Source organism: Neodiprion virginianus, chromosome 6, assembly GCF_021901495.1.
Source record: "Neodiprion virginianus isolate iyNeoVirg1 chromosome 6, iyNeoVirg1.1, whole genome shotgun sequence".
Lineage (NCBI taxonomy): Eukaryota > Metazoa > Arthropoda > Insecta > Hymenoptera > Diprionidae > Neodiprion > Neodiprion virginianus.
In genome coordinates, this window is record NC_060882.1 from 6,938,612 (window position 1) to 6,959,043 (window position 20,432).

Consider the following 20,432-nt stretch of genomic DNA (forward strand, 5'->3'; position numbering starts at 1 on the left):
CGGGAAAATTTATAACAAAGCTCGCGTAGAACGCAAATGGTGTCCGAGTATAATAACGTCGACAATTCTTCACCCCATGCATTTGTATCAACAATGCGTACATACATATTACACACAGGATATATACAAGTGTCCATAACTGAGGCCCTAATTGCAAAGTCAGTTTTAGCACATTTGTAACGTAAAATACCCACGGATCCGATACGTTATAGACACGCGTCATGTGAAATTGTTTGCCTAGATATTGATACGTAAAAAAAACTGAGACAGAAAGATGGATTTTCCCTCCACATATTCGACCGGGAGTCTCTCTGCCCACTCGAATCAACCGTACTACCCATGGTTCGCACAATGAGCCTTTATGCGTATTACACAGGAGACCAGCAGGCCATAGAGACATCGCGTTGCGCACCTTCCCGTTCACGGGTTACACCATACACGCATCTTCGTATCGTACGTATGCGTACGTGTATGATATACACACGCGTGAGCGTATATTCCTATATATATATGTGTGTGTGCGTGTGTGCGTATAGGAATAGACGGAATCGCGTCGAGGATCAAAGGCGCACGGGGGCAACGAAAGGTACCGTGTACGGCAAAGTGTGTATAATACGCAAAGGCAGCCAGCCACCAGCCACCAGGTTCGGGTTCGACTCCGCCGGCAGCCAGCCACCGACGGAGATGTGTGTCTTTGTTGTATCCTCCGTTATGGACCGATGCGATGCGACGGACGGTAGACGTGTAGAAGTGGTGGAGGCAGATACGGTAGTGGTAGACGTCTATCCGTGGCACGAAGAGGCCCCTCGGCCCGTGCTCTCCTCTCGCGCTTCCTTTTATCATCTGCTTTTCTTTTTTTCTTTCAGTTTCTGCTTTTTCTTTTCTCTCTCTCTCTCTCTCTCTCCGTCTCTCCGTCCGTAGGCGAGCCGCTGGCCCGTTTGACCCCGACGCAGTGGCTCCGAGGCCTAATTGTTCATTTTAATGTATTCCCCGCATTTAATTTCCGGATATATTAGTTTCGTTGAGGAGTATAATCAATCTTGTACACAGGCAGCGTGCGCGATGATGCACGTTACGATAAATACGGGGACGATATTTACACACTCGTAATACACTGTAAGTGCCGGTTGTGGCAGCCTCGGATAAATAATTATAATCAACTGCGCAAATTGTTGTATTATACCGCGGTTCAAAAATTAAAATACAACGAATCGGATTATTTGCCGTGAAAAAGCGTCACGCGGGCGAGCGGTGAATAATAAAGAGAATCGAGGAGGCGAAAAGAAATAAAAAAAAACGGCACAAAAGTTTTTGAAACGAGGATGAGAGAGGAGAGAGGGAAAGAGGGAAAGAAAGAAACACAATTCGCGGATTTATTACGTGTTCAAGCCTTGCCGCAGGTACAGTGAACCTTGATTTTATCGCGATTACGCGAGTTTCTTGTTTGAATATTTATATCTGCGTATTACATGCGTACGCACAGGTATACGTATCGTAGGTCGAAGTAACATTGCACTAATGGACGTACATATGACAATTGTGTACGCAAAGTGAGAAATTTTTCTGCTTTTTTTTTCTTTTCTTTATACACACACCGACGTAGACAATTGGCAAAGAATTTTTTCTCCGTTTCACAGCGTCGCACATTTTCTTGTATACAATACGTAGGCCTATGCGTGTACGCGTATATGTGTATTATACACGTGCCTATATGAAAATCAATCAAGAGTCAAACGGTGCCCGAGAGCCTCATCTTGGAGTAAAATCCTCCGTTCTCCTGCCTCTGACGGCGGTCGCGGCAACGGAGAAGATTCAAGAAACAAGACTGAAAGAATGAACGAGAAGAGAAAAGAGAACGAGACTCGGAATGAAAAGAGAATGTAAAAAGATAAGGAGGAGGGAAAAATCAAAGGAAAGAAAAGACGCTGCAACAGATATAGTACCTGTACCATAATAATATCTAAGTATAATAAAAATGAGAGAGAGAAAGAGAGAGAGGGAGAGAGAAGGTAAGGTATACAAAAGAAGAAACAGAAAAATCTGAGAGAAAAGAAGAGAAAAAGAAGAGGAGCAAAGTAGAAAAAAAAATACAAGGAAAAAAAAAACCTCTCGCTTCACGGAGAGTCAAGTTGTTGGGCAAGGCTCCTTATTTACTTTATTACAGCCTCCAGAGTCCAGTAACGGTATCGGGTCGGCTCGTTTCCCGCACTCCTCACCCCCTTTCGCCACTCTCTCTCTCTCTCTCTCTCTCTCCTCCCATTCTCCAGCATCTTCTTCTTCTTCTTCTTCTTCTTCTCGTTCCTCCTCCACCATTCCCGACGTTCCTCTCTTTAACAAATTCTTCTGTATCGATTCATCCCAAAGGGCTAGCGGCATAGTGGTGGTAGTTGTACAGCTCCACTTCAGCTGTCGTCTCGATCGTTTCTGTTCCTCCTCCACGCTCACATTATACCTATATATATTGTATACGTACGTATACCGGCTCTCTCCGTCCATCTGGTTGGATTATTTGGGTATTTTAGACAAAAAAATAAGAAAAAGAAAAAAAATTAAAAAAGATTCCGCCTTGCCTCGACTCGCGAATCGTTAATTTTTATCTCGTCGTTTTCTCACCTTTCGCTTCAACTGTGAGCTGAATCGATTTTGGGGAAAATATAAAATATGAGGGACGAGTAAAGTCAAAGTATGGTATCACAGACGTTGAGGTAACCAAGTGGAGAAAGAAAACTAACTTTTTTATATATTCGGAATATGTAATCCGTGAAGGAGTTGAATTTAGAAAATATAAGTGTATAATTTTGAAATGCTTCGCGGCCATTTACTGAATTATGTAATTTCAATGACTTCTATGGCAAGTTCCGTAATAACAATTTTTGCCAAAAATGAATCGTTACAATAACATTACGAACTTCAACCTCGCAAGGAAGTAAACCACGTAAATGGGACGCGAGAAAGAAACTGTATCATCCAAGTCGACGGTTTGCGCGTAGGTGCGAATAATTTATTACGATATAATTCGACGTGTAGGCGCAGAAAATTGAGCTCAATTTTTGGCTTTCGCATTTTTCATAATGAACGAAAAAAGCCATCCAGGTATACATGTCCAGATATAACAAAGTAGAGAAGCATAAAATAATCGGGTCATTTTTTTTTTCTCTAGTTCGACTAAAAGAGTTTATAATTGGGGATACGTTACAAGCAATTGGTTTTCACTAATCTTGTAATACATGTATGGAGAATTTGTTTTGGTTATTTCGATTTTTCATTTCTGGATTTTGATTGAAATTTCGTGATAGCTGAAGGAAAAATCAAAACTACTAACAAAGAATTGTTAATTGGTTGAAAAACTAGTAAGAAGAAATTAGCGTTTTGCCTGCCCACTCTGATTTTGGTTTCGATAATTTTGATTACACAATTTGTGTAATTGTTGAAACAACAATATAAGAAATTACGGACAAAATCCAAGAGGGTGAGGGTCAGACCCTGGTCGAATTGACGTGGAATGCCCCATATATATAACGTACATCACATTGGCGTACTTTTCTGCACTTCATTTCATCATTTTTGATTTCTGTAGGGTAATAAGCGTAGATACGAAATTTTTTCGTGGAAGGACCAAATAGAATAATAGCTGCGGACAAAATGCTGAAAGAAAATAGAGGAGGATGGCATGTTTGGTCCAGGCCGGCGTATAAGCACGAGTACATTCTCGTGGAAAAAGAATTTAGAAATCCGTGCCCAAGTTATTTACGAGCGATGGCCGGTTTGGCGGTCATCTTAACGCGTTGTAACAGGTATAATTCCCGAACGCCTTACACCTCGATGATATCCCGAGGACTGCTTATACCGAGACAGCGATTAGAGCCGTGATAATGCGATCCCACGTTTAAATTTCATGAGAATATAAAATTTCTGTCGCGTTGTATTTTTTAAGTCTCTTTACATAATTAGAAATCGGAAACAATTTTAAATTTATAATATAATAACGTTATATTATAAGAGATTTCTCTTCAATTTTTTTTTTATTTAAATCTTAACGATTGATCGATGAATAAAACCTACATCTGTTCACTTTAAAAATTCATTATTTTGGAGATAAGAATTTCTTTTCTATATTGCAGATTATATGATTCAATTTCTTCTCACCGATTTCCTGCCATTGTAAAAAAAAAAAAAAAACGTCTAGTTCCTTTCCTTATGTTGAAATCTTTTCTGAAATTAGATGAACGACTGGAGGCAAAAAAAAAATTGATACATAGTACGCGTACAATAGAAAGTATACGATTATCGATTTCATAGTATATACAATATAATCCATTTATTTTATCATTTCATCGTGGAAATGTACAAACTTGTTGATCTTGTAGAAAGAAATTTTCTCGGAAACCGGTTTGAACGAGTATACTATGAATAAATTTCAAAAAATTTCGCATGGTTATAACATATGATATAATCGTGTATTGATCTAACTGGATTTTTATTCGAACGTTTTAAAAAAAAACTTTTATAGTTTTGAAAAACAAATTTTTATTAAACGGTTTCAAAACCAGATCATCGATTTAACAAACGACGGTACGGAAAAGAAAAATTTACTCCGATTATAGTGATTGTATACTAAAGAAGAAGAGATCAAAGTTTTCGATCAACGCGAGGAATCTTATTCACAGAAAGAGAATTGAAAATTTTACTTGCTAAGGGAAAATGATGCGATAATTCTGTGAACCACAATCGGAGACAACCTTATTTGCTTCTCGTCGTCGTAATCAATGTTTCGTTTGGCTAATTGGAACCCCGGGAATTGAAAAAATTCGACCAAGACATCATAGCTTAAAATAACAAGATATCTCCGTTTTCCCGTCACATTCGACCATCCGTCGATCAAACGGATAATTTTGTCAGTTAGAATAATTGAAAAGAATCATTTTGTAGCCTTTGCACCATCGTCAAATATCAAACAAAATCATTCGAATTGCGGCGCCAGAGTTAAAAAGAACAGAATATTTGAAAGAAAAAACAGTGTTCATATTCTACATTGAAAATGATTCGAATGGAGACGTTACTTGTGGTAACATAATTTTTGTTCTCGGAGGTGGAATTTTTGGTCGAATGATTGCGAAGACGCAGCGTTAAAATTGAAATATGATAAACCGATCAAAAATACTTCAGCGAAACGATTTATACCTACGCCCGATTGAAGATTGGCCAAATTCTTGACGCGCGCGACACGCACGATCATATTCGTGCACCTATAATAGCCACATAATAACGAATTACATTGCGTGTAACAATTTTTGTCAGAAAAAGAAGGAAAAAGGTAATGACGACGATGACGACGGTGATTAATTTATCACGCCTTGGAATGCCTTTGGCAAAAATGACAAGGAAAACATTAAATACATAGAGCGAAATAAAAATGACAAAGGCAAGAAGTGACGAATGAAGAAAACTAAGTCCAGCAAGACAGCGAAGCATGCAAATTATCAAATTAAACGAGGAAAACATAAGCATGACAATAATAAGATAGATAAGGTTGAGAAATGAGTAAAGTAAAGTAACAAATCATAAAAAGACAGCAAACTGGAACCAAAGAGACTCAAGCATCGAAAAGATAACAGTAGCAGCGTGATCGCGATGCTGGGTCCAGTAAGTAAGAACGAGAAGTCGGGGCTTGTTAAACGAAAAAAAGATAGAGAGAGGGGAAAGAGTTAGAATTTCGGGAATACGAGGCGGCACGCACGGCTCATAATTCCCTGGGTTCGCATATCGCGCATAATGTATAAAAGCGCGAGAGGCGAGATCAGCCGAGAAGAACGAATTGAAGCGACGCGCGCGCGCAGATCTCGGTTGACAGCAGCTGGTTTTGGTCCAGCGTTAAGTGCTCTCCCGCCTCCCGCCTCCCGCCACCCTGATTTACGTTCGCTCACCTGTTCATCCGTTTCAAGAGTGGCCCAGTTGCCGAGTCTTTCCGGCTGCCTCTTCCCTCTTCCCTCTTCCTCCTCCCACCTCGCGCTCTCCGTTCGAGCCTGCTATCCTAACGTCCGTCCCGCTGGGCCAGGGCCGAGACCAAGACCGAGATCTTACGGGTAGAGAGAAGAGGTCGCTGGACCATCCACCCATGATTTATATCCGCGGTTAGGTTCGACTGACCGACCGGCGAACGGACGGACGAACGGAATCCGCACCTCCGTCTTCTTTCTTACACGTCACGATACACCTGATCGTCTCTCGAGTCGCGCTTAACTGCTTACTCGACGTAACGGAGGAGGCGAAAGAGAGAAAAAGAGAGAGAGAGAGAGGATTTCGGGGCATTTTATTTGACTTGGATTGAATTTACCATGGAATAGAGAATAATGCCTATAAAGTTGGTCCGTTTTTTAAAACTCATTATACCGTCGATTTAACTTTTCGCAAATAATTCGTTCGCGGAATCATTTTATTACGTAATTATTTTCTCTTGCACAGTGCAATTGTGAAAGATTAACGAGGAATATAAAAAAATTATAATTGTACCGCTTTTTTTTAAGAATTATCTAGTGTCGGAAAAAATTTCACGCATACTCCCTAGACAGATAAGTATAATTATTAGGCTCGTTACGGTTGGAAACATTTCATTTCTATGTCGCACATACTATGAGGTGATAATTATTAAGATGAGACTATAATATTCCGGGTCAGTTTACCGCAGAACCGACAGTCGTATAATAAATAATTTTTACGTTTGGCGATTATTTGCAAATTTTTCTGTATTGTAACTGTATAATGTACACATATATATATATGTATATATGCGAAATTTCCGATTATGCGATACAAGTTTCGGAAAGCCGTAACTTTCGAAGTTTGTCAAAAAATGATAAATGTAACTTGATTTGTATGTAATATAATTAATACACTGGTTATAATTACTGCAGCTAATACTTATTGGTTTCATTTGCGACTATAAAAATGCCCGTTCATCATTCTACGGTATTCCTTCCTACGGTAAAAGTTTAATAATAAGAAGAATATCATCGGACTACGTACGTGAGTATAACACAAGCGTCGTAAAAGATATGCGAATGCATAAGGCGATGGAAGTAAGTTTTGAATAGTAAGTTCCTGATGTTTGCGCATCAATCGCAAGACGTATATTTACCGAATAATAATACAACGAAGTCCGGTATAACATGAGCATCGTCTAGGTGTGTTAGATTTTTGTACACGTATATAACGGCGTTGCTAGTCGACGTTATTATTATTAGTGTTGTTATTATTATTATTATTATTCCTCTTAATTTTTTTTTTTACGGTAATACTCAAAGTGCAGCTACATTTCCGTAATCTGATCGTACAGGTACGTGCGTACATATACATATATTTATATCTAGAAATATAATTCATGCATAATTTTGAGGTAAGCGTACAATAATAAGCCGGTACTCTAGTATATAATGATATTTACTCGTCAATTACTCAAGATTAGTAAATCAACATATCAACGGATTTCTCGATTGCTCAAGTTTTTTCTACGCGCTGGTGTTCCCGAAAATTTCCGAAGGCTATGCCCAGTAATGCTCTTTCGAAATGACAGGTTTCAGTGGTTACAGTGTATCGTGTTTGGCTCGATGCGGCAGCATAATCGTTATGCGTATGATACATATCTGCTTCGTATCACAGACGTAATAGGCATGGTACGAAAACAATTGGAGAAAATCTTGCGAAAAGTTCTACGCGTCGATATTATTTATCCATTACAGCTGGTATCAACCCGAAAATGATCGTCCGCGGTGCAAAGGTTCGTTTAAAATTTTATAATAAAATACCCGCGTCTCGCATGATATCCCATAAGCTTAATAAATCGATGAGAAAATAATGGAAAAATAAGAAGATCTGCGTAAACTGAGTAAGATTAAAACGAGCAGAGAATAAAACGGTAGTATACGTGTATGTACGCGCGCATGTGTGTGCGCGTGTGTGCATATAAAGCATTAAAGCGTTAATCTCGCGGGTAGTGGACAAGATAATGCTCGCGAGTCGAAGTCGGCTTTAACGTGAGACGGCTTTGAGCCGCGGCCATTTATCTCCTCTTTAAATCGATTTGTATGCTAATCCTGGTGAAATCCGCCTAGCCGCGTACCAACCAACATAAAACTAAGGAGGCCTACAAAACTCGCCTCCTGAGATTCCAGATAATATATACCTGACTAATTAGGCTCGACCTATGCATCCCCCCCCCCCGCCCCCCTCTTCTCATCGCCCCTTCAACACTTACGACTATTTTCGGAAGGTCCAGTCCACCGATCAACGCGCGTCATTCGGCATAATTATTGTACGAGGTGCTGCTGGGAAAATTGAGGAAACGGTGAAAAACGACACGAGTTTCGTCTTACGCTGCGGTGTAACATGTTCGCTGGCTAGTTGAATCTCCTTACGATCCTGGGATGATGCACGAAACTTTTAACGCCGGATAAAAAAGGATCTGTCGCATCGATGGCCATTAGACCGTGATCAATCGTGATTACTCCACTTTGTACCGACGACGGCTGCTCTACACGTGTTACAAAAGGCAACGATTCGGTAAAAAATAACATATTTGCGAAGCTCCGATTGTTTAAATTTCGAGGTTTCAAATATTATATAGCTATACGTAAGCGTGGTAAATTCAACTCGAAACAACTTTGTTATTTATTTATTTTTTTCACCCAAATCTTTCGTCGTATTATCCGTTGAATCTTGTTGTCGGATGAAGTATTTTTCGTATAATCAAGTTCGTTGACACGCAGAGTCTCTGCAGGTGTAAAAAATCACGTATACTTTTAATAATTGTAATGTTCCCGTGACATTTTGAATTATAGAATTTAAGTCAGGGGGAAAAGCTTTGACACTCGACGTGGGACGATTCTCTTGGTTTTGAGCCGCAGACACGATTATACCTGTAGGTATGACTGATTTGTTTAACGGTTCAATTAACAGCGTGAAGAATTATATACACGCTGCTAAATGTCGTTTACAAAAATTACGCACAAGGCGTAGCTGCAGGTTAAATACTACGTATACATTATGACACACGTACGTGTACTATACGCGCGAGTATGATGAATAACATTCAATTATGTACGAGAAAGTTATAATTTATTGACGTAATGAAACGGGTATCATTTGTAAGTTCGTTATAAAACGTTTTAAGCTCTTTACGGTACATTGCAAGGCACGTTATTGTACCGTTTTGTTAAGAGCGCGAAACTTTGCAGTGCTAAAACTTCGAAGCTGACTTCGATTGAGGCAATTTTTAAAAATCGTAAGAATAAACGATAAATTAATCCTGTTACTTCCTCATTTATTCCAAAGAAAATAACAAGACTCAATTTACAGTCTTGAGTTTCGTTTTGTATCTGCGAGGTTTTACCACATCCAATACAATCAAAGTTCGCTGCACTTGCATGATTTGCGTGCGCGCGCGTATCATCTGTAAAAAATAAAACCTATTCTATCCGAGTAGAACAATTAATTATATTCACCGAAGAAATAAATTACAGGTATAATTCCAGCAGAGTGTCCGTTCAATTCCATGAAACTAAATTTATTCGATTGAACGTAATTTTCCTCAATTATTCCCGAGTTTTGTTGTTTTTTTTCTTTTTTTTGTTTTTTTTATTCAGCATATCGTACGTGAGGAATCAACAATATTAGACGTCTGTTAATGCGTACAATAATTATTAATCGTCTAATTGCACGTAAACGGGATGAATAGATATTTGCGAACCTCGAGAAACAAACATTCACCGATTATGCTCAATTGTATTCGGTATTGCTCATAATCCTTTGAAAGGAAATTATTCAAGTGTCCAAAGTACGGCTTAAACGGATGTAAATATAACGATAAACGGCGGGTGCTGTACGAGGGTAATGGGATGCATGCCCCGCGACCTTTGGATCGGATGAAAAATATCTCGAATCGCCTCGCGGCCTCTAATTATTACCGAAATTTACGGCGTTCATTCGTCAGATCACGAAACGGCGATGCCACTCGACGATTGAGCAACGCGACTGACTGAAAACCTTTTGAACAATAAAAAAAAAAAAGAAAAAAAAAGTCATCCTCCGCTCAGGATTATTATATTTTATTATTCTCACAAATATTATTCACCGGTCCCTTGATCACTTTTCCGCCTCCCGATCGACCGGCACGAATTGAAATCGTGAGTTTTTCAAACGCTTTACGACCTCAAGAGAAATATATAATAATACAAATATTACGTACCTACTGCATATAGGTATGTAAATGTGAATAAAAAAACAAAAAAAAAAAAAAAAGTTGTGGCTCAGTTAGTTTTCTTTATTTTATTTTATTTTTTTTTATTTTTATCTCTATTCCGAACCTTCTTACTCTTAGTGTCTTTCCGTGTAAGGCACAGGTGCATTACAGCGCTGTGTTTCCAAATCTTGATATTCATTTAACAAGGATCATAACGGAGATCGTTATCACGCTACACCTTTCTCGTATGCATGTATGTATGTATACATATTATAATACACGGCGCACGCACCGAGAGTTTTATAATAGTGATAAACAGAGGTAGTTTTTTAACGTCGCTTATACTGTTACCGTATATATATATATTATACAGGTAAAAATGGTGTGCTTTATTTTCGTTCTTTCACAAAAATTTCTCATTCTTCCTCCTTCTCGTTCCCGGCTAGAAAATGCATTATTTCGACGCATATATTATATTATTATTATATATTTATATATATATATATATATATATATATATATATATATATATATATATATATATATAGTTGAAATATTTCACCATATTTCCAAAGTGTATGCTTATTGAATTTCTTAGCGAGTGACGCAGGCGTGAATCACTTACCGGTAAATACAATAACGTGCGAATGTTAAACGGGTAGAAGCGAGTGAATGTCTTTCGTGTGACGATAATTTTTTACTGCATATATATGTATATATATGCGTACTATACTTAGTTCTTCCTAATCATATTATTACGAAAACGGAATTCTGGTTGCAGCATCACTCCGGTCAGCAACAGAACGAAAAGGATAACAGATATGACGAAAGTTTATACAACATAATTCACTCGCAGATATTTTCCGCAGAAAATTTCGGGGGCAGCTTGAGAAAGATTACGGATTACGTAAAATTTTCTTAGCAGGTTCTCGACTACGATATTAAAATGGTAGACGCGTATATTTTACGGACGGACCGTTGTTGTTATCATCCGTACGCGTCTTTGAGAAAATTCATCAATTCAGGAATGCAAATAGCGACAGAATCTATTACACGTTGTTATATGTATACCTAAAGCATGTACGCGTGTTTGCAGAATTCTTATTTTTACTCTCTCGTTCCATCCGAAAGGTTGACGAGAAAGAAGATCTCGATGATTTGTTCGCTCGTATAAATGTGTAAAAATAGCGATACGGAGATAGAATAAAAAAGAAAATTGGGTGAAAAAACAATTTTCGAAAGATAAAAACGAAAATTGCGACACGTCATACATAAATTAGGCTCTTTTGCGTCCGGCGGTGTCACTTTGGTGACATAAGAATTCAGAAAGCGTAACGCGCAGATCAAACAGATCTGCGAAATATAACGAGAGCGGGGTAAACAAGCATATATCTATCGTACATCCTCTCCTCCGCGTATTATAGGTATGCCTACCTACCGGTATGAAAAACGCTAAACGACCGGCGATCATCACTCACTTTAATTGATTGCTGTAACCCGGCTTTGAATGCCTATCATCCCCGGCCGTGGTGTGAAAATATGACATTATTATAATATGTTACAACGTCGTCGAGATAAAAATTCCAAGCGCGGTTATACGTACGTCACGCATATTATACGAATCGCCGAGAGAGAGAGAGAGAGAGAGAAAGACGAATGACGAATTTTTCGCTCTCTGTCACAGGTACACAAATCTACGTACAATATCTATGTATAGACGATCCCGATGACGATTTAACCGTTCACAGATTCCCGGCGATCCCATCGACCGGATTTCTATTCCCATCGATTTAATGAAGATCGATGACCGCGCGGACCAAGGCTCGATTATTTTATACGTACCCGCGAAATCCGTGGGCGTAACGAAGATCCTCGATATCTAAAACACGTGTTCGACGATTTTTCCTACATTTCATGCCTCGTAAATTTTTGCTCCTCGGAAAATTATATTTTCAGTATAATAACCGCGACGAAAAAATTAATAACAAAAAGTCCAAGAAACATCCGTCGCGACTAAACGCTCGGATTGCGTACGTCTATAATATAATGTAACGCAAAATCCGAAAATTTTCTACTACAAACATGCTTCTCCTTTCTGTCGCACACGACAAACTTCTTTCCTTGCTGCACGGGAATAAAATAATCGCGCGTGCCCTGCGACGAATAAGTAAAATAAGAAAAAAGAAAAATATATCGCAACCTTTTACCGAGTTTGGTTTTATACCGCAGCTCGACAACGTCTCCGGCCAATTAGTGGAGGCCTAATGCCCGTCTACCTCCCTCCGGGTTTACATCGTGTATTAGAAACGGGAACTTTAACCTGGCTTACGTATCCTTGGACAGTGCGGAACGAGTATTGAAAGTTACAACCCTAAACAGGTATGATTTATGTGCATTTACTTATACACTGTATTACGGGTATGTTTGCCTCTAGGTACTTCTGGGCACATTTATCTGGGTACCTTGCGTTACAGGTTGTATACATCCACAGGTATAAGTTCTATTGCAATTTACCGCTGCCGTATAACCGATGCAGCGGCATGGCAGCAAAAGGCGGCGGCACCTGGTCGTAATTCCTCGAGTCCGCGGAATAATGTTTCTTTTCACCCTGCGCTCTTACACGTACGTACGGGATTGTTATAACGCCGTTCAATTAACGACGTTTATCGCTCTTGACACGTTCGACTTATTATAATTTGCCGTTGTGACCGAAAATTGACTACCTTTTTGTTCCAACGTTCGTGCGAAAATTATATTTACGTACAATTGTTCGTCCTGACCGAATGTTTTACGTTTAACGTTGCACGTTACACTGCAAACGAATGGAAAAATAAATTATTTGACAAACTATTGTTGTTGTTGTTGTTATTATTATTATTAACATTATCGGACATGAGACTCGGATTTGGAAAAACTGCTGCTGAGACTTGAATCGGTATTCCTTCAATTTTATTTGTTTTATTTTATTTTTTTTTGAAAGAGCAATCCGGCGTATCTAATTGGCGCGATTATCTCAGTCGAGTCGAAGAGTGCAAATATCGGCGGTACAATGAGAATGATAATCGTCCAGCTTCGTCATTCGCCTCTTTTAGCTCCATGCGTAGAGAGAATATAAGGAGAAAAACAAACGTCGGCGACGTTATAGAGTCATTACCGTTGCTCCGTTCGAATCCGCGAAGCTGCAACAGCTAGAGATAATCGATTGCAGGCCGTGCAACGGAGTGACTTTTGTCCGCGTAAAGAGCGTGCGAAAACAAAGAAAATTATTATCGCCGATCTTTTGTGCACGTAGATTTCTCTATTGCAACGACAAGGCGAATAATAATATGTGGTATGGATTCGTCGCAATTGCGCGTAACGTAATGAAAATACATAGCGAAGAGAACCTCGTTTCACATGTATATTTTTTCGCGATTCCGCACGACACGTGACAATGCGGATTACGCACTATTGTAACTTATAATCGTATGACCGTACGAGGAGACAAAAAAACGATTGCGCAACTGTTGCGCAGTCGCAAGGAGATTCTTTTTATTTTTTTCCAACCGTCTGGTGCAGGATTTAAAAATGGCGACGGATGAACTGAATCGGGTCTCGAAGAATCATCGGGACTTGGATTCGCGCAGTTTTGAGAAGATATCGGATAAAAACGAAGAGCTGCACGGTGATGAATTTGTAGACGACGACGAATATCGAGTTCGTTGGTCGTCCTCGCAGCGAAATTGCATGACGGGTTTATCGTGAATGATGTTGTTTAAAAATATTCAGACTCACCCCGTTTCTGTGCGGCAATTTCCAAGTGAATTTTTTCGTTTCTCAACGTCACAATTCCACTTCCTTGATCACAGAACGAAAAATCGCCACGAATACACGCGTTAATATCCACGATTAATATCACGCACGCGTCGTTCGATTGGCACACAATTGGTTCTTCTCTTCTCCTCAAATTCACACACGATAAACGTTTTATGTTTCATGTAAAGATCACGTGACGGTGGTCTATGTTATTATAAGCTGTGTCGATAATACGCACACTCGTATATATATATTATTTATATAAAATTATTATATCAGCGTTACGACGATTATTTGACACCGTTTTTTTTTTATCTTTGCACATACACATTTTACACACTAATTTTAAAAAGAGCAGATCAGAGGAAGAGACAGAAAGAGAGCGAGAGAGAGAGAGAGACAGAGAGAAATTGAAGAAACAGAATGAAGAAAAACCAACAACGAACTAGAATTTTATGTCTTTTCACAGATCTGTAACGATCGTTTAATCGTCGGGTTATAACATCATGTGTACTATCACGTTATCGATATTATACGTACGGATCGTTGTGTATTAAAGGTAGGTATTATTACGTATGTATAATATATATACATATGTATAATATGTATATCATATATACGTTTTTTTTTATTATCACATGTGTAATCACAAATAGTTAAAATATCGTATTATTATACACGATCATGTCAATGATCGCGAAATGTATAAAAACCGCTCAAGTGTTTCTCATCTTCGTTCAAACAATATATACCACACGTAATATTTATACTCGTGTACCTACGTATAGATTTATTAACCACCGGCACGTCGAGGGATAAAACGTAACAACATTATCAACACGGCAGGTGAATATATTCAAGCACTTTCAAGATATTGTTAACCACGTTAGACGATAAAAACTAATTGAGCAAAAAAGCAGGGTTTAAAAACGTAGGATCCACCGAACGATGTCAAATCGACACCGAGCCGCCGTTGCTTACGGCGTACACACACGTACATGTATTATTACACATGCATGTAATATCAAACGTTTTAATATCGCGGCGAGAAAACAAACACAACTAAGCAAGCACAGCCGAATTATTCATTACACACGTTATTACAGAGACAAACGCTTGTGTCACAACTCTCACAGGTATGCAATGATGCATGTATAAAACATAACAGAGCGAACAACGTCGGCTGATTGTGAACGTAAGTAAGTCTCTTGCGACCGATTGCCGAAGACGAGCAAGAGAGAGAGACGCTTGCCTCCCGATATTATATTTCACTTCATCGAGACGATCGGCGAGGGCAGACTGACTGATCAGAGAGCCGACGGACTCTCAGCCCTCTCGCGTTGTATCTTGGGCGTCGTAGTTTCAAGGCGAGTGTCGCCGTAAGATCGCCGATCGGTGTATACAACAACGAGGGAGATCGTTATTATTTCCACCTGGCATACGATCCGCCGATCAGTTTCCTCCTTGTGGTGGTGGCGGTGTGCGGGTACGTGTGTTATAACCGTACGCGGAGGGTTGTAAGGCTGCAAGGCGAGCGTGGCCTTCCAGAACAATTAACCCCAAAGTCTAATCGATTTAATTAGGCGTTAGAGCCGCGCCTCGCCGTCAATCCTCGAGCCGAGAAGAGAACCCCTTGTCTGCGGGTCGACGAGCAACACCAGCCGAGTTTCCCCGCTGCCGGCTCCATCCCGTGACAATATCCACGGGAGATGCGTCGTGGAAATGGTTAAGGAGGGATGGGGGTGGTGGGAGAGGGGAGGACACCCTACTTCCTTCCTTCCTTCCTTCCTTCCTTCCTTATTTTCTTCCTTCCGGTCTCTCTTCCCTTACGAATTTGCCGCCACGGAACCTCGTGCGGCACCGGCGAGGAGCCACGTGTTTCCGGAAAAGAGTGCGAGCAAAGATCGATCGATGTGACTCGGGTGGGTGGTAGACGACGATCTCTGGACGAGCGTTTCTTTCTATCGCAAGATTGGTCAGTTTTATGAGGAATTGTTCATATCGGTACGACGGTTGACGACACGTATCCTTGTGTTGAAATTGTCGATGCTACGACGACATCGATGAAAATCGGGTGGGGGAAGGAGGGGCGCGATATTTGACGCGGTCGGGGGTGATTCAACCCTCGAAAAACACACGGCGCACAGTTTATTATCAACGTATGTAAACGTAAACCGGATGATCGGCACTGTTGTAACATCGAACAACAACAACAACAACGACGACGTTGATTAGAATTAAGACGACGAGAACGACGAGGAGGAGGACGAGGAGGAGGAGGAGGAACGACGATAAACGATTTATAACAATACACAATGCCGTGCGCTCGCCGCTAGCTCGGATCTTACACTGAAGTCCAAGGTACACATACACACATGACGTCCGACCGCCTCGCCAGGTAGAAGGAGTAGTAGGCCGTGCATGGCGAGAGGGGCCGAAGAAGAGGAGGAGGAGGAGGAGTAGCGTGGAGCCAGCCGAGTGCCGAGAGTGGCGGGAGTAACAGGCACACACGCACGAGGCGAGATGAGAGGAGAGGAGAGGAGAGACAACCGACGTGTGTACGCACCTCGACGTCTCTTCCTCTCTTCCGATCCGAGGCAGCAGCAGCAGCAGCAGCAGCAACAGCAGGCACGAGTTTAAAGTTGGGAGAAGAATTGGAAAACGCCCGATCCGACGATGCGCCGCACCTCACTTTGATCGTTGCCGTTCGTCGGCGGTTGGTTACTTGCGCACCGTCTATTAACGACAAGTAACGTGCCTTTGTGCAACATTGGGAAATAGAGTAAATAAATGAGCGAAAGAACGAGGAACGAGAAACGAAGCGCGAGGAACGGTGAGGAGTCTGACCACCTTCCTCCTCCTCCTTCCCCCTTGGCCGAGGGGGCACGCGGTGAACGGGAGTAGCGAAGAGAGGGGGGAGGAGGAAGGAGGAATCGGGATGAAGTGAGGCGAGGTTGCGGACGGCGGAGCAGTCATGCAAGGTATCGTTCCTTAATGCGGCGCTCCCCTCGACGCCGCTGAATGCCCGCTGTTCCTGCTCCCGCTCCTCCCGCGATCGGATTGTTCGGCGACTCTTCTTCTTCTTCTTCTTCTTCTTCTTCTTCTTCTTCTTCATCTTCATCTCCTCACCTCGCCTCTCCTCTACTCTCCACTTTACTCCACTCCTCTGCGGTGGGGATTATACCCACATTCATTGACCCGGGCCACTGCATCCATCCGTGCCGTGCCGTGCCGTGCAGCAGGGAGAATGCAAAGGCAAAGGCAAGGAGGGACGAGGAAAAGAAGGAGGAGGAGAAGAAGATGAAGAAGAAGAAGAAGATCAGGCACCGCCACCGCCGCCGTCGCGTAACGTGTCAACGAAACTGCCCACGCTCCGAGCACTTTATCGGACCCCACCAATCCTCCCTCCATCCCCCCTCCGCCCCTTCACACCCACCAACCGCGACTTCTCGTTCCCTCGCTCTCTTATAACACACACCGCACCGTGCTCGCGCGTTACACGTATACACGTATGTCACGTATGTGTATATAAATATACTCGTACAACATACGTACGTATCTCATATATGCCTCTTCGTTTCTGGGATAGAGTATAATACACCCACCCGTACGATGCCGAACGGGCGCGACTACCTGCCTCGAGGAGAGATAATAACGTCGCATGGGTCCACCTGTCATCTCCCCTTATCTGAGTCGTGATCCGCCCATCCATCTCTTTCGGACCCGGTGTGATTTTAACCGCGGGATCTCTCATACATACATATATATAATGTGTGTAGGTATAACTATAATATACGTATACGTAATACATTATATATACGATACGTGTAACGTGCGTGCGGAGTATGACAAGTGCAGCGTAGCATCTCGCGCTTTTTTATACTACACCCCTTCGTATTTTTATATATAGGTATGGGTGTAAAGTATACCGTAATGGGTGATACGTGCATCTTAGGTGGGTCGGAATGGGAAGGAAAAAAACGCGTCCTCGGTCGAACCTCTCGGCTGTTACGTAATTGACGCCTGATCGACGCCTGATCGACGCCTCTCCATCTCCTTACCTCCGAGAGTCCAAGTTTAATTTTGAATCTTGTGCCCAGCCGCAGTACCCCCTCCCTGTACCCCTCTGCTGATTTCTTGTACCATCGCATCGCGACGATCCGGTTAGACAAAACAAACAAGAGGCCGATACCTTCGAACATTTTTACAGGCAACGCGGTTATGCTGTGCATATTAAAGTCTACTACAGGCGCAGAGATACAATTGTTTCACGTGTGTATCACGTAAGTAATAAATAGAATATCCTTGTTCGTATAGATATATTTATGAAATTAGTTAGGAACTAGTGGATTTAAGGCCTTAGTTAACCCCCCCGTCTTCACTGTGTAGAACTTAGCGCTGACAGCGGATATTGCAAGGCTTTCGTTGTAGCTAACTTGAAGAATTTTTTTCAAAGAATCAGCAAAAGATTTCGATCCAGAACCTGTTCGAGTATGAAATACGTATATTCTTCTGTATTGAGGAATTTTTTCGAAATTTTTTGACGGGGAATTCCCTGTAAAATAAGATTCGAACGCTAAAATGTCGACAGTGGGAACCTTGTATCAAAAAATCACAGTGGTGATGAAGGGTCAATAGTAAATATGATACAGATATATTGTACAAAAGAGAGAGAGAGAGAGTTAAACAAATAGAAAGATTAGTGGATTTCACGCGTACAAATGTGTCGTTATTTTGTGACGTGCGAAACTGATCCGCGGTAATTACAATTTGCGTGGAATAACGTTGAATCGTGTTCGCAGAGAATCGAATATGAAAAAACAATACGTGCATGCAGTTATTATGAAAATAATTACACAGCGATTTACAACGACAATATTATAAGTACGTACGAGGTTGACTGGCCGTACGGAACCGGTAACAACAAAAATATTGAATCAAAGTATTTGTACGTAAACACTGGTGTGTATACTGTATTATGTTTTTTGAGTGTCGGAATAACACGCAGGACAAACAGTGTCTATAATCAAATAATTGTACACCGGGCGGTTTTCCTGCAGTAACAATCGGGTAATCGTGTTTGACCGTATTTATCACCTGTGTAATACTTGGTGTGAAAATTACAGATCGTGGAAAATCAGTAGTAAATTTATTTTGCGCAAATAATCTTATCGGAAAGTATGCCGCGAAGCCTCTCGATCTCTCCTGGCAGTAATCAAAGGTGATCCAGGTAGGTACTACGTTTCGGAAATGAAGAAAATGTTATCAGCTCTAAAAATTGATCATTGTGAATGCCCAACGATTGCATGGTCCGTCGTCTGCTAAAATTCAACGCGCATGCGCCACGATCCGAGAAAAGCCTTTTGCCACGGCAACCGATTGTTTCTAACCTAAAAAAATTTGAAATTTTTCAATTAAGCTCAACCGCCCTGGCGACAGACAGCTTTTCTCGGATCGTGGTGCATGCGCGTTGAGATCTAGCAGACGACGGACCATGCAATCGTTAGAAATTCACTCCGTATGCACAATATTATAATATATGTCCGAGTTTCAGCGGGACTTACATACGTACGTATTGTATTAACGGCTAACTCGCGTAAATAGAAACGTCTCGCGTCGCGATTCTCGTACACAACCCGTTGTTACAATACACAGGTTGTTTTTCGCTTTCCCGAACTTGTTGTAATTCAAAACAATTCGTTCGTATATTCCCAACCGTAAAGTGTATAGACGGTGTTCCGCAGCCGTTACAGAGACCGAGAAGAAACCCGGCCTCGAAACATTTGTGCAAACACATCGAGGCCGCCGCGGCCAAATGCTCCCGTATTATGCGTGTCACAGGCGTAGGTACAACGACACACGTATGTCGCAAGCCCTCGAAGACACGATTTGACAGAGGAATCTGTATGCCGGTAAACGCGGTTTCTCCTCCGCACACGAGGGTGTATATTTGCCAACGAATTCCGCAAAATTTCACGAATCGCAACGTCTGACATCTGCGCCGTCGGCGCGCAAATATATTACATTATATTATTGTGTGCCGATGTCGCGTAGATGGTGGTACAGCGACTTGGACGTAATACAAGTTCAACGCCTTTTTTCTCTTTGTAATTATGTAAAATTCGCGTAATGTACACACAAGAGGAGACGCGCGTGTGTGCGAAAACGATTCGGCTAACAGAGCGGCACGTGACTCGCTTCGGGATGTTCATGCGTGAAACGATTATTTCAGAATTTTGCAGGTGAGTATGGTTACGCGTTCGTACGTGTGTTACGTCGTACGTTACACATCGGTCAGTTACAGATTTTCAGACGACGCATGTATCGCGCAGTCTCATTGATGGTAATTGTTGTTTAATTGTTTTGCCGATAATTTGGGAATCACGAACGCGGGGAGTTTACT

At 41.3% G+C, this 20,432-nt stretch overlaps 1 protein-coding gene across 1 annotated transcript in view; it reads right to left on the bottom strand.

The window, feature by feature from the left end:
- The window catches only part of LOC124306891 (transcription factor Sox-5), a 133,452-nt gene extending 116,937 nt beyond the window's left edge, over positions 1–16,515 (bottom strand). The window contains exon 1 of the mRNA XM_046768017.1: positions 14,009–16,515. The gene's annotated coding sequence lies outside the window, so the exon portion shown is untranslated. The remainder of the gene's footprint in view (positions 1–14,008) is intronic.
- Between the last annotated feature and the right edge of the window lie 3,917 nt (positions 16,516–20,432).